Consider the following 13,890-nt stretch of genomic DNA (forward strand, 5'->3'; position numbering starts at 1 on the left):
AGAATGTTCTCTTTGGCAATTTTCATTGCAATGTGCATACAAACTATTAAGTTACGTCAAAGTGTAACACATAGACTCTAATATATGGAAGATGTCTTTCTCAACTTGTAAATATTATAGATTTTCTTGTTATGATATTCACAAGTTCTAAAGTGGCAATTGGGATTTTCTCATTTTATCTAATATGGTGGTAAAAGGATGTGAAATTATTTAGAACCATGATGTGAGTTAAGTGTCTAAACATAGAAAATGTTTTAAACTTTCTGAATAAAATCTATAATGTACAAACTAGCTCTGTTACTTCTTTAGATATATGATCCATATTCATAAAAAATAAAAAAATACACTCAATGGTATCATGTGGATGGTCAATCGGTCCCTTTGGACCAAAACAAGTAAAGATGATTATGTTGAGAACCCCATCAAGGATATTAGTGTGTGGACGAACAATGAACACTTGCCCACTTTAAAGATAAAATCCATATACACACTGCAATAAGATAGATTTGCCTCTAAGTTTTGATTTTTAGAAACATAGCACGAAGGTAAATAAATAATGATATTTTTTCTACCATTTTCTACTTTTGTGTGTCATAGTCTTACCTTGTTCTTTTATGGCTTGCAACTCTCCACAAGGATTGAAAAGAAAGTATTGTGCAAGATGCACTAGAGGGAACTGTGCATCTATAAAGATTGTCCCTATGGTCAAAACTATTGGAAGTGTGTACCTATTGTTGTCTATAACTGGCATTGTATACAAAATATCAAATGACAATTGCTTTTTTGGTATAAATGGCTCATCTTATTACTTTCAATTTTGTAAGACTTTTGTATGGTCGATGTGAAAAGATGTATCAATGTCATGCTTTGAATTGTGGATAGTTTTCGTGTTGTTCGTTGGGCTAAAAATTATATATATGAGTACCTCATGCCCAAAAGAATTGAGGGCAATTGTTATTGGCCAAAACCCACAATGTTTTCATACCATAGTTGTTTATCCACTTCACTCATGAAACTATAAATTACTCACCACCGTTTTCCAAAGTCACCCAATTCCACTTACAATGAGCAAAAAGAATAAAAATATGGCCAAGGATGATAGCTTCTCTTCCTCACGTCATGTGAACGAGAGCCATAAGGAAATAGCATGAAAAGTTCATGCCAAGTAAAGAGGGCTATAGAAAATGAGAACAAGGAGGAGGAATAATTACATGAGAAAAAGGAGGTGCTCATAGTCAATTTCATAATCTCAACCTACCTTAAACACTTTCTCAACATGGTTGGCAAAGTATTTAGACCCTTTAGGGATATAGTTGGAAGATGGAAGGGATTATACTTTGGGGATTGACATACTACTTTCAACACAATTAGATTAAACTAAACATGCAAAGACAGACCTAAGGGCTACTACGATTGTGGATGAGATTGAAAGATTGTATTTGGGAGATATTCAAGAGTTGGAGTCAGTCAAATTATAACTGTGGAAGTCTTTCATGCAATTCACTTGAACTTTCTCTATTTACTCAATTTATAATCAAAACGTTGGTTTTCAAAAAGAGATGTTATATATTTTTTTATAAATGTTATGTGCTCTTTGAAAAATATTCCCATTTAAATATTACGAGGATTTTTATGACTCTTTCTTGGGGTTTATTCCTGTATTTTTGTTGGGCACTTTTTTAGAGTGCTTTGCCTTTTCTTCTCTTGCTGCTTTGCCTCTCCTACCTCCTTAGCCTCTTTTCTCTGCTCCTCATCATTAGTCTTTGGCTCCTACTTCTTCTTCTCCTTGGTCTTTGGCTCCTCCTTACCGTGTGTTTGTATTCTTCTTGGACTCTTCCCTTGGATGTCACTTGTTCCTCATTCCTCTCTATTTTCAAGACCATAGGCTCCTCCTTCTTTTCTTCCTTCCCCTTTGCCCTTTTTTTGTGGATTGACCTTGGTGCCATCTATGTTGCCTGGTCTCTTCCTTTGGGTTATTTTTTTCCACTAGTTGGCTTTGATGTTCATTTATGTAGTGGTTTCTTTTTTAAAACTCTATATATATTAATCTTTGTTTTTGGAAATTTACTACCTTTTCAATTTGGGGTGCCTCGACCGCCCTCCATATTCTTGGTGCCTTTTCATTCAAAACCAACAGGTTGCTCATTCTTAAGCTCGCTTTCAGAAAACCTCATGTGGCATTATAATCGAAGCTCAGAGAAGACGTAGGGGTGTACTCACACTTGCTCTTGGTTGTATGGGATAGAGATTGACGCTAAAGATAATAGGTATCACAACCATTGTAGATCAGACATCCGAACAGAGAGAGAGAGAGAGAGAGAGAGAGAGAGAGAGAGAGATGAAATGAAATGAAATATTAACGTCTTCAAAAGGCCAAAAATTACCTATGAAACCAAAATGTTCCATGTGGTGAATCTAATACCAGGTATGGGTACAAAAAGTACAAAGAACTGAAAACAAAATAGTGGGTAGGCATGAGGTGAAATCTGATACCAAGGGGGATTCAAAAGTGGGGGAGGTGGGGAAGGGGGTTCATCCAAAAGGTTGTAGAGGTTCAATGTCCTCCACAGTAAGCACTCGGCAAAAATAAGAAAACTTATGCCTACAAAAGAAGCCATAATTAAGAGGGAACCTCATTTGAAAAGTTTCCCAACCCTAAAACCCAACCCAAATTTAGACAACCATCCAAAACTCACGTCCAAGCTCCAGATTTCATATTTTCAATTATATGTTTGTTGCATGCAATATGTAAATTGTACTTTATGCTGGCATCATGAATGACATGATCTCATGGTTATATGATTTGGTTTGCCACTCAATGTGCTACACATAAAATTTACTTAGTCATTGTCTCATGTTATAATACACTTGGAAGAGCTTTTTTCCAACTTACAAAAATCATAAAATTTTTGTTATAAAACTTACACTTATTGTGCTATCTCGAATACTTGAAGTGATATGAGTCACGAATGTTATGCTTTATACTATAATGACTTTGTTTGTCTTTCTTTAACTAGCTCACATCTTGGTGTTTATCAACACCATCAATCAAGCATGAGAAGAATGTTCTCTTTGGCAAGTGTGATTGCAATGTGCATACAAACTATTTAGTTACGTCAAAGCGTAATACATAGACTCTAATATATGCAAGATTTTTTTCTCAAATTGTAAATATTAGAGATTTTTTTGCTATGATATTGACAAGTTTTAAAGTAGGAATTGGGATTTTCTCATTTTATCTAATATGGTGGTAAAGGGATGTGAAAGTATTTGTAGCCATGATGTCAAATAAGTGTCTAAAGGTAGAAGATGTTCTAAACTTTTTGAAAAATTCTATAATGTACAAACTAGGTCTATTACTTCTCTAAATATATGATCCATACCCAAAAAAAATACAGTCGTCGTCGATGGTATAACCTGGATGGTCAATTGGTCCCTCTGGATCAAAACAAGTAAAATGATTATGTTGAGAACCCCATCAAGGACATTGGTGTGTGCAAGAACAATGAATAGTTGTAAAATCCATATGCACATTTCAGTAAGTAAGGCAAGATTTAAAGAATGATGAGATAGATTTTCTTGTAGCTTTTGATTTTTAGAGACATAGCAAGAAGGTAAATAAATAATAAATTTTTTCTATCATTTTCTATTTTCATGTGTCATAGTCTTATCTTTTTGTTTTATGGCTTGCAACTCTCCAGAAGGATTGAAAAGAAAGTCTTGTGCAAGGATGCACTAGAGGGAACTAGGCATCTATAAATCTTGTCCCCTAATTAGCCCTACCCTATCGCCAAAACTATTGGCAGTGTGATCCTATTGTTGCCTATAACTCGCATTTATACAAAACATCCATGACAATTGCTTGTTTGGTATAAATGGCTCATCTTATTGGTTTCAATTTTGTAAGATTTTTGTATGGTTGATGTGAAAAGATGTATCAATGTCATGCTTTGAATTTTGAATAGTTTCTGCGTTGTTGGTTGGGCTAAAACTTATATATATGAGTACCTCATACCCAAAAGACTTGGAGGACAATTGTTATTGGCCAAAACCCCCAATGTTTTCATACCATAGTTTTTCATCCACTTGCTTCATGAAACTATAAATAACTCACCCCGGTTTTCCAAAGTCACCCAATTCCACTTACAATGAGCAATAAGAATAGAAATATGGCCAAGGATAGCAGCTCCTCTTCCTCACGTCATGTAAACCAGATACATAAGGAAATAGCATAAAAAGGTCATGAGTAAAGGACCATAGAAGATGAGAACAAGGAAGAGGAAGAATTACTACTATAGTCAATTTCATAATATCAACCTACCTTAAACACTTCCCCAACATGCTTGGCAAAGTATTTAGACCCTTTAGGCATATAGTTGGAAGATAGAATGGATTATACTTTGGGGATTGACAAAACACAATTAGATTAAATCAAACATGAAGAGATTGAAATTGAAAGATTGTATTTGGGAGATATTGAAGAGCTGGAGTCAATCAAATTATAATTGTGGAAGCCTTTGACTCAATTCACTTGTACTTTCTCTATTTACTCAATTTATAATCAGAATGTTGGTTTCCAAAAAGAGATGTTATACATTCTTTTAAAGATGTTAGGTGCTCTTTGAAAAATGTTTCATTTAAACTTTACTAGGGTTTTTGTGACTCTTTCTTGGGGTTTCTTCCTGTATTTTTGTTGAGCATTTTCTTGGAGTGCTTTGCCTTTTCTTTCTTGCTGCTTTGCCTTCTCTTTTGTTGTTGCTTTGCCTCTCCTACCTCCTTAGCCTCTTTCTCTTCTCCTCGTCATTAGTCTTTTTGGCTCCTACTTCTTCTTATCCTTGGTCTTTGGCTCCTCCTTATCGTGTGTTTGTATTCTTCTTGGACTCTTCCCTTGGATGTCACATGCTCCTCCTTCTTTTCTTCCTCCCCATTTGCCCTTTCTTTTTGTGGATTTACCTTGTTGCCATGTATGTTGCCTAGTCTCTTTCTTTGCGTTATTTTTCCACTACTTAGCTTTGATGTTCATGTGTGTGGCTTCTTTTTTAAGACCCTAGGGATATATAACTATCTTGGCCCTAATCCACCAAACGTGATTGTCAAGGTAGTAATCCCTTTTGATCTAGCCAAGAATAAATAGTGTATTAGCTTTCGATAAGTATTCAAATATGGTAGAATGCTTTCAACTAGTGATTGGATTATTATAATCTGGTTTTTTGGGTTGTAGTAGGTGTCTTTACCTCCAATTTTTATTTTTTCACAATTCTTCATACGCATGAGAAAGATTACAGATGCAAGGGAGGAACACACAACACTAGAAAATGATGAGGCATTAATACATACTATTATTACTTCATTGCATAGCCTTACAACATTATGCTTTCAATCTTTTAAGAAGTGCATACCATCCACTAGCTTTAATATAGGTGGACAATACTCAATTGTCTCTACAAGCCTGGAGAAATCCATATTTACAAATAAATAAAGAATGTCAATACAAGACTTGTCAAAAGGGAAATGAAAGTAAGAGAGCACAGTAGACTTTCAATCTAGCCATTTGATTAAGTTTGTTCTCCTATAGGTCCTCTAGTGGTACATTTAGAGGACCCTACAGTCACGCAATGGACTCCCATTTAAATTTTGTTTTTTAAAATTTACTACCTTTTTTATTTGGGGTGCCTCCACCGCCCTCCCTATTCTTGGCCCGCCTCTTTGTTCAAAACCAACAGGTCACTCATTATTAAGCTTGCTTTCAGCAAACCTCATGTGGCATTATAATCGAACTTCACAGAAGACGTAGGGGTCTACTCACAATTGCTCTTGGTTGTATGGGATAGAGATTAACGCTAAAGAATGAATAGGTATCACAATCATTGTAGATCAGACATCCGAACAAAGGGAGATAGACAGAGAGAGAGAGAGAGAGAGAGAGAGTCATTGCCTCAAGTTATAATACACTTGGAAGATCTTTTTTTCAACTTACAGAAATCATCAAATTTTTAGTTATAAAACTTACACTTCTTGTGCTATCTCGATTACTTGAAGTGATATGAGTCACGAATGTTATGTTTTATACTATAATGACTTTGTTCGTCTTTCTTTAGCTAGCTCACATCTTGGTGTTTATCAACACCATCAATCAAGTATGAGAAGAATGTTCTCTTTGGCACTTGTGATTGCAATGTGCATACAAACTATTTAGTTATGTCAAAGTGTAATACATCGACTCTGATATATGGAAGATTTTTTTCTCAAATTGTAAATATTAGAGAATTTTTTGTTATAATATTCACAAGTTCTTAAGTGGGAATTGGGATTTTCTCATTTTATCTAATATGGTTGGTGATAAAGGGATGTAAAAGTATTTGTAGCCGTGATGTCAATGAACTGTCTAAAGGTAGAAGATGTTCTAAACTTTTTGAATAAAATCTATAATGTACAAACTAGCTCTATTACTTCTCTTAATATATGATCCATACCAAAAAAAAACTACAGTCAATGGAATAACGTGGATGGTCAAATGGTCCCTCTGGATCAAAACAAGTAAAATGATTATGTTGAGAATCCCATCAAGGACATTGATGTGTGCAAGAACAATAAACACTTGGCCACTTGAAGATAAAATCCATATGCCATTGCAGTAAGTGAGGCAAGATTTAAAGAATGATGAGATAGATTTTCCTGTAGCTTTTGATTTTTATAGACATAGCAAGAAGGTAAATAAATAATAATTTTTTTCTATCATTTTCTATTTTTGTGTGTCATAGTCTTATCTTTTTCTTTTATGGCTTGCAACTCTCCAGAAGGATTGAAAAGAAAGTCTTGTGCAAGGATGCACTAGAGGGAACTAGGCATCTATAAAGCTTGTCCCCTAATTAGCCCTACCCTATCGCCAAAACTATTGGCAGTGTGTACCTATTGTTGCCTATAACTGACATTGTATACAAAACATCCATGACAATTGCTTGTTTGGCATAAATGGCTCATCTTATTGGTTTCAATTTTGTAAGATTTTTGTATGGTTGATGTGAAAAGATGTATCAATGTCATGCTTTGAATTTTGAATAGTTTCTGTGTTGTTGGTTGCGCTAAAAATTATATATATGAGTACCTCATACCCAAAAGCGTTGGAGGACAATTGTTATTGGCCAAAACCCACAATGTTTTCATACCATAGTTTTCAATCCACTTGCTTCATGAAACTATAAATAACTCACCCCGGTTTTCCAAAGTCACCCAATTCCATTTACAATGAGCAATAAGAATAGAAATATGGCCAAGGATAGCAGCTCCTCTTCCTCAAGTCATGTAAACCAGATACAGAAGGAAATAGCGTGAAAAGGTCATGAGTAAAGGACCATAGAAGATGAGAACAAGGAAGAGGAAGAATTACTACTATAGTCAATTTCATAATATCAACCTACCTTACACACTTCCCCAACATGCTTGGCAAAGTATTTAGACCCTTTACGCATATAGTTGGAAGATAGAATGGATTATACTTTGGGGATTGATTAGATTACATCAAACACGAAGAGATTGAAATTGAAAGATTGTATTTGGGAGATATTGAAGAGCTGGAGTCAATCAAATTATAATTGTGAAAGCCTTTGACTCAATTCACTTGCGCTTTCTCTATTCACTCAATTTAAAATCAGAATGTTGGTTTCCAAAAAGAGGTGTTATACATTCTTTTAAAGATGTTATGTGCTCTTTGAAAAATGGTTCATTTAAACTTTACTAGGGTTTCTGTGACTCTTTCTTGGGGTTTCTTCCTATATTTTTGTTGAGCACTTTCTTGGAGTGCTTTGCCTTTTCTTTTCTTGTTGCTTTTCCTCTCCTACCTCCTTAGCCTCTTTCTCTTCTCCTCGTCGTTAGTCTTTTTGGCTCCTACTTATTCTTATCCTTGGTCTTTGGCTCCTCCTTATCGTGTGTTTGTATTCTTCTTGGACTCTTCCCTTGGATGTCACATGCTTCTCATTCCTCTCTATTTTCAAGATCATAGGCTCCTCCTTCTTTTCTTCCTCCCCATTTTCCCTTTCTTTTTGTGGATTTACCTTGGTGCCATCTATGTTGGCTGGTCTCTTTCTTTGGGTTATTTTTCCACTACTTAGCTTTGATGTTCATGTGTGTGGCTTCTTTTTTAAGACCCTGGGGATATATAACTATCTTGGCCCTAATCCACCAAACATGATTGTCAAGGTAGTAATCCCTTTTGATCTAGCCAAGAATAAATAATGTATAAGCTTTCAACAAGTATTCAAATATGGTTGAATGCTTTCAACTAGTGCTGGTATTATCATAATCTGCTTTTTTGGGTTGTAGTAGTTGTCTTTAACTACTAATTTTGATTTTTTTTCACAATTCTTCATACGCATGAGAAAGATTGCAGTTGCAAGGGAGGAACACACAAAACTAGAAAACAATGAGCCATTAATACATACTATTATTACTTCACTGCATAGCCTTACAACATTATGCTTTCAATCTTTTAAGAAGTGCATACCATCAATCTAGCCACTTATTAAGATTGTTCTCTTATAGGTCCTCTAATGGCACATTTAGAGGGCCCTACAGTCACGCAATGGACTCCCATGTAAATTTTGTTTTTGAAAATTTACTACCTTTTTTATTTGGGGTGCCTCGACCGCCCTCCCTATTCTTGGCCCGCCTTTTCGTTCAAAACCTGTTAACAGGTCACTCATTCTTAAGCTTGCTTTCAGCAAACCTCATGTGGCATTATAATTGAAGCTCAGAGAAGACGTAGGGGCCTACTCACAATTGCTCTTGGTTGTATGGGATAGAGGTTGACGATGAAGAATTAATAGGTATCACAACCATTGTAGATCACACATCCAACAAAGAGAGAGTCTGAGAGAGAGAGAGAGAGAGAGAGAGAGAGAGAGAGAGAGAGAGAGAGAGAGAGAGAGAGAGAGAAAGAGTCATTGCCTCAGGTTATAATACACTTGGAAGAGCTTTTTTCCAACTTACAGAAATTATCAGAGAAAGACGAACAAAGTCATTATATTATAAAACATAACATTCGTGACTCATATCAGTTAAAGTATTCGAAATAGCTACTTGCAAGCAACACAATTTAATTTACATAAACATGCAAAGATAGACCTCAAGGCTACTGTAATTGTGGAAGAAATTGAAAGATTTTATATGGGAGATATTCAAGAGTTAGAGTCAATCAAATTATAACTGTGGAAGCCTTTGACTCAATTCATTTGTACTTTTTGTATTTACTCTCAGTTTATAAATCAAGACATTGTTTTCAAAAAGAGATATTATACATTTTTTAAAAAAAATGTTATGTGGTCTTTGAAAAACGTTTCATCTAAACTTCACTAGGATTCCTACGACTCTTTCTTAAGGTTCTTCCTGTATTTTTGTTGGGCACTTATAGGCTTGTTACATGCAAGCTGTAAATTGTATTTTATGCTGGAATCGTAAATGACATGATCTCATGGTTATATGTTATCTTTGCTTTCTCCTTTTTTTGGTTTGCATCTCAATGTGCTACACATGAAAGTTATTTAGTTATTGCTACACTTGGAAGAGCTTTTTTCCACCTGACAAAAATCATGGATTTTTTAGTTATGAACCTTACACTTATTGTGCTATCCGGAATACTTCAAGTGATATGAGTCACGAATGTTATGTTTTATACTTGAATGAATTTGTTTGTCCTTCTTTAGCTGGCTCACATCTTGGTGTTTATCAACACCATCAATCAAGTATGAGAAGGATGTTCTCTTTGTCAATTGTGATTGCAATGTGCATACAAACTATCTAGTTACGTCAAAGTGCAATACATAAACTCTAATATATTTCTCAACTTGTAAATATTATAGATTTTTTAGTTATGACATTCACAAGTTCTAGAGTGGGAATTGCGATTTCCTCATTTTATCTAATAAGTGGCAAAGGGATGTGAAAGTATTTAGAACCATAACTTCAGTTAAATGTGTAAACGTAGAAGATGTTCGAAACATTCCCAATAAAATCTATAATGTATGAACTAGCTCTATTATTCTCTAAATATATGATCCATACCCAAAATAAATAAATGAATTACACTCAATGGTATCATGTGGATGGTCGATTATTCCCTCTCTGGATCAAAACAAGTGAAGATGATTATGTTGAGAACCCCATCAAGGACATTGGTGTGTGGATGAACAATGAACACTTGGCCACCTTGAAGATAGAATCGATATGCACATCGCAGTAAGTAAGGCAAGATTTAAAGAATGATGAGATAGATCTACCTATAGCTTTTGATTTTTAGAGACATAGCAAGAAGGTAAATAAAAAATGAATTTTTTTCTACCATTTTCTGCTTATGTGTCTCATAGTCCTACCTTTTTCTTTTATGGCTTGCAGCTCTCGAGAAAGATTGAAAAGAAAGTCTTGTGCAAGGATGTGCTAGAGGGAACTATGCGCCTATCAAGCTTGTCCCTTGGTTAGCCCTACCCTATCGCCAAAACTATTGGCAGGTTGTACCCATCGTTGCCTATAACTGACATTGTATACAAAATATCAATGACAACTACTTGTTTGGTCAACTTATATTTGGTTTCAATTTTGTAAGACTTTCGTATGGTTGATGTAAAAAGATCTATTACAGTCATGCTTTGAATTTTGAATATTTTTTGTGTTGTTGGTTGGGCTAAAATTTCTATATATGAGTACCTCATGCCCAAACGAATTGGAGTGCAATTGTTATCGGCCCAAAACCCACAATGTTTTCATACCATATTTTTTCATCCACTTGCTTCATGAAACTATAGATAACTCACCACGGTTTCCCAAAGTCACCCAATTCCACTTACAAAATGAGCAATAAGAATAGAAATATGGCCAAGGATGGTAGCTCCTCTTGCTCGCGTCATGTAAACAAGATACATAAGAGACTAGCGTGAAGATGAGAACAAGGGAGAGGAAGAATAAGGTGGGGAAAAAAGAGGTACTCATAGTCAATTTCATAATCTCGACCTACCTTAAACACTTTCCCAACATGGTTCGCAAAGTATTTAGACCCTTTAGGCATAGAGTTGGAAGATGGAATGGTAATTACTTTGGGGCTTGACATACTACTTGCAACACAATTAGATTAACATAAACTTGCAAAGATAGACCTCAGGGCTACTGTAATTGTGGAAGAAATTGAAAGATTGTATATGGGAGAGATTCAAGAGTTAGATTCAATCAAATTATAACTGTGGAAGCCTTTGACTCAATTCACTTGTACTTTTTGTATTTACTCTCAGTTTATAAATCAAAATGTTGTTTTCAAAAAGAGATGTTATACATTTTTTTTTAAAATTGTTATATGCTCTTTGAAAAACGTTTCATCTAAACTTCACTAGGATTCCTACGACTCCTTCTTAAGGTTTCTTCCTGTATTTTTGTTGGGCACTTATAGGCTTGTTACATGCAAGCTGTAAATTGTATTTTATGCTGGAATCGTGAATGACATGATCTCATGGTTATATGTTTTCTTTGCTTTCTCCTTTTTCTGGTTTGCATCTCAATGTGCTACACATGAAAGTTATTTAGTTATTGCTACACTTGGAAGAGCTTTTTTCCACCTGACAAAAATCATGGATTTTTTAGTTATGAACCTTACACTTATTGTGCTATCTGGAATACTTCAAGTGATGTGAGTCACGAATGTTATGTTTTATACTTGAATGAATTTGTTCGTCCTTCTTTAGCTGGCTCACATCTTGGTGTTTATCAACACCATCAATCAAATATGAGAAGAATGTTCTCTTTGGCAATTGTGATTGCAATGTGCATACAAACTATTTCGTTACGTCATGTAAACCAGATACAGAAGGAAATAGCGTGAAAAGGTCATGAGTAAAGGACCATAGAAGATGAGAACAAGAAAGAGGAATAATTACTACTATAGTCAATTTCATAATATCAACCTACCTTAAACACTTTCCCAACATGCTTGGCAAAGTATTTAGACCCTTTACGCATATAGTTGGAAGATAGAATGGATTATACTTTGGGGATTGATTAGATTAAATCAAACACCAGGAGATTGAATTTGAAAGATTGTATTTGGGAGATATTGAAGAGCTGGAGTCAATCAAATTATAATTGTGGAAGCCTTTGACTCAATTCACTTGGACTTTCTCTATTCACTCAATTTATAATCAGAATGTTGGTTTCCAAAAAGAGATGTTATACATTCTTTTAAAGATGTTATGTGCTCTTTGAAAAATGGTTCATCTAAAGTTTACTAGGGTTTCTGTGACTCTTTCTTGGGGTTTCTTCCTGTATTTTTGTTAAGCACTTTCTTGGAGTGCTTTGCCTTTTCTTTTCTTGCTGCTTTTCCTCTCCTACCTCCTTAGCCTATTTCTCTTCTCCTCGTCGTTAGTCTTTTTGTCTCCTACTTCTTCTTATCCTTGGTCTTTGGCTCCTCCTTATCGTGTGTTTGTATTCTTCTTGGACTCTTCCCTTGGATGTCACATGCTACTCATTTCTCTCTATTTTCAAGATCATAGGCTACTCCATTTCTTCCTCCCCATTTTCCCTTTCTTTTTGTGGATTTACCTTGGTGCCATCTATGTTGCCTGGTCTCTTTCTTTGGGTTATTTTCCCACTACTTAGCTTTGATGTTCATGTGTTTGGCTTCTTTTTTAAGACCCTAGGGATATATAACTATCTTGGCCCTAATCCACCAAACGTGATTGTCAAGGTAGTAATCCCTTTTGATCTAGCCAAGAATAAATAGTGTATTAGCTTTCAACAAGTATTCAAATATGGTTAAATGCTTTCAACTAGTGATTGGATTATCATACTCTACTTTTTTGGGTTGTAGTAGGTGTCTTTAACTACTAATTTTGATTTTTTTTTAAATTCTTCATACGAATGAGAAAGATTGCAATTGCAAGGGAGGAACACACAACACTAGAAAATGGTGAGGCATTTATACATACTATTATTACTTCATTGCATAGCCTTACAACATTATGCTTTCAATCTTTTAAGAAGTGCATACCATCCACTAGCTTTAATATAGGTGGACAATACTCAATTGTCTCTACAAGCCTTGAGAAATCCATATTTACAAATAAATAAAGCATGTCAATACAATACTTTTCAAAAGGGAAAAAAAAGTAAGAGAGCACAGTAGACTTTCAATCTAGCCATTTGATTAAGAAGTTTCTCCTATAGGTCCTCTAGTGGCACATTTCGAGGGCCCTACATTCACGCAATAGACTCCCATTTAAATTTTGTTTTTTAAAATTTACTACCTTTTTTATTTGGGGTGCCTCGATCGCCCTCCCTATTCTTGGCCCGCCTTTTTATTCAAAACCAACAGGTTTTATTCAAACAACAAGTCACTCATTCTAAAGCTTGCTTTCAGCAAACCTCATGTGGCATTATAATCGAACCTCACAGAAGACATAGGGGTCTACTCACAATTGCTCTTGGTTGTATGGGATAGAGATTGACGCTAAAGAATTAATAGGTATCACAACCATTGTAGATCAGACATCCAAACAAAGAGAGAGAGAGAGAGAGAGAGAGAGAGAGAGAGAGAGAGAGAGAGAGAGAGAGAGAGAGAGAGAGAGATAGAGTCATTGCCTCAAGTTATAATACACTTGGAAGAGCTTTTTTCCAACTTACAGAAATCATCAAATTTTTAGTTAAAACTTACACTTATTGCGCTATCTCAAATTGTAAATATTAGAGATTTTTTTGTTATGATATTCACAAGTTCTTAAGTGGGAATTGGGATTTTCTCATTTTATCTAATATGGTTGGTGGTCATGGGATGTGAAAGTATTTGTAGCCGTGATGTCAATGAACTGTCTAAAGGTAGAAGATGTTCTAAACTTTTTGAATAAAATCTATAATGTACAA

Source organism: Adiantum capillus-veneris, chromosome 5, assembly GCF_014529385.1.
Source record: "Adiantum capillus-veneris isolate H3 chromosome 5, ASM1452938v2, whole genome shotgun sequence".
NCBI lineage: Eukaryota > Viridiplantae > Streptophyta > Polypodiopsida > Polypodiales > Pteridaceae > Adiantum > Adiantum capillus-veneris.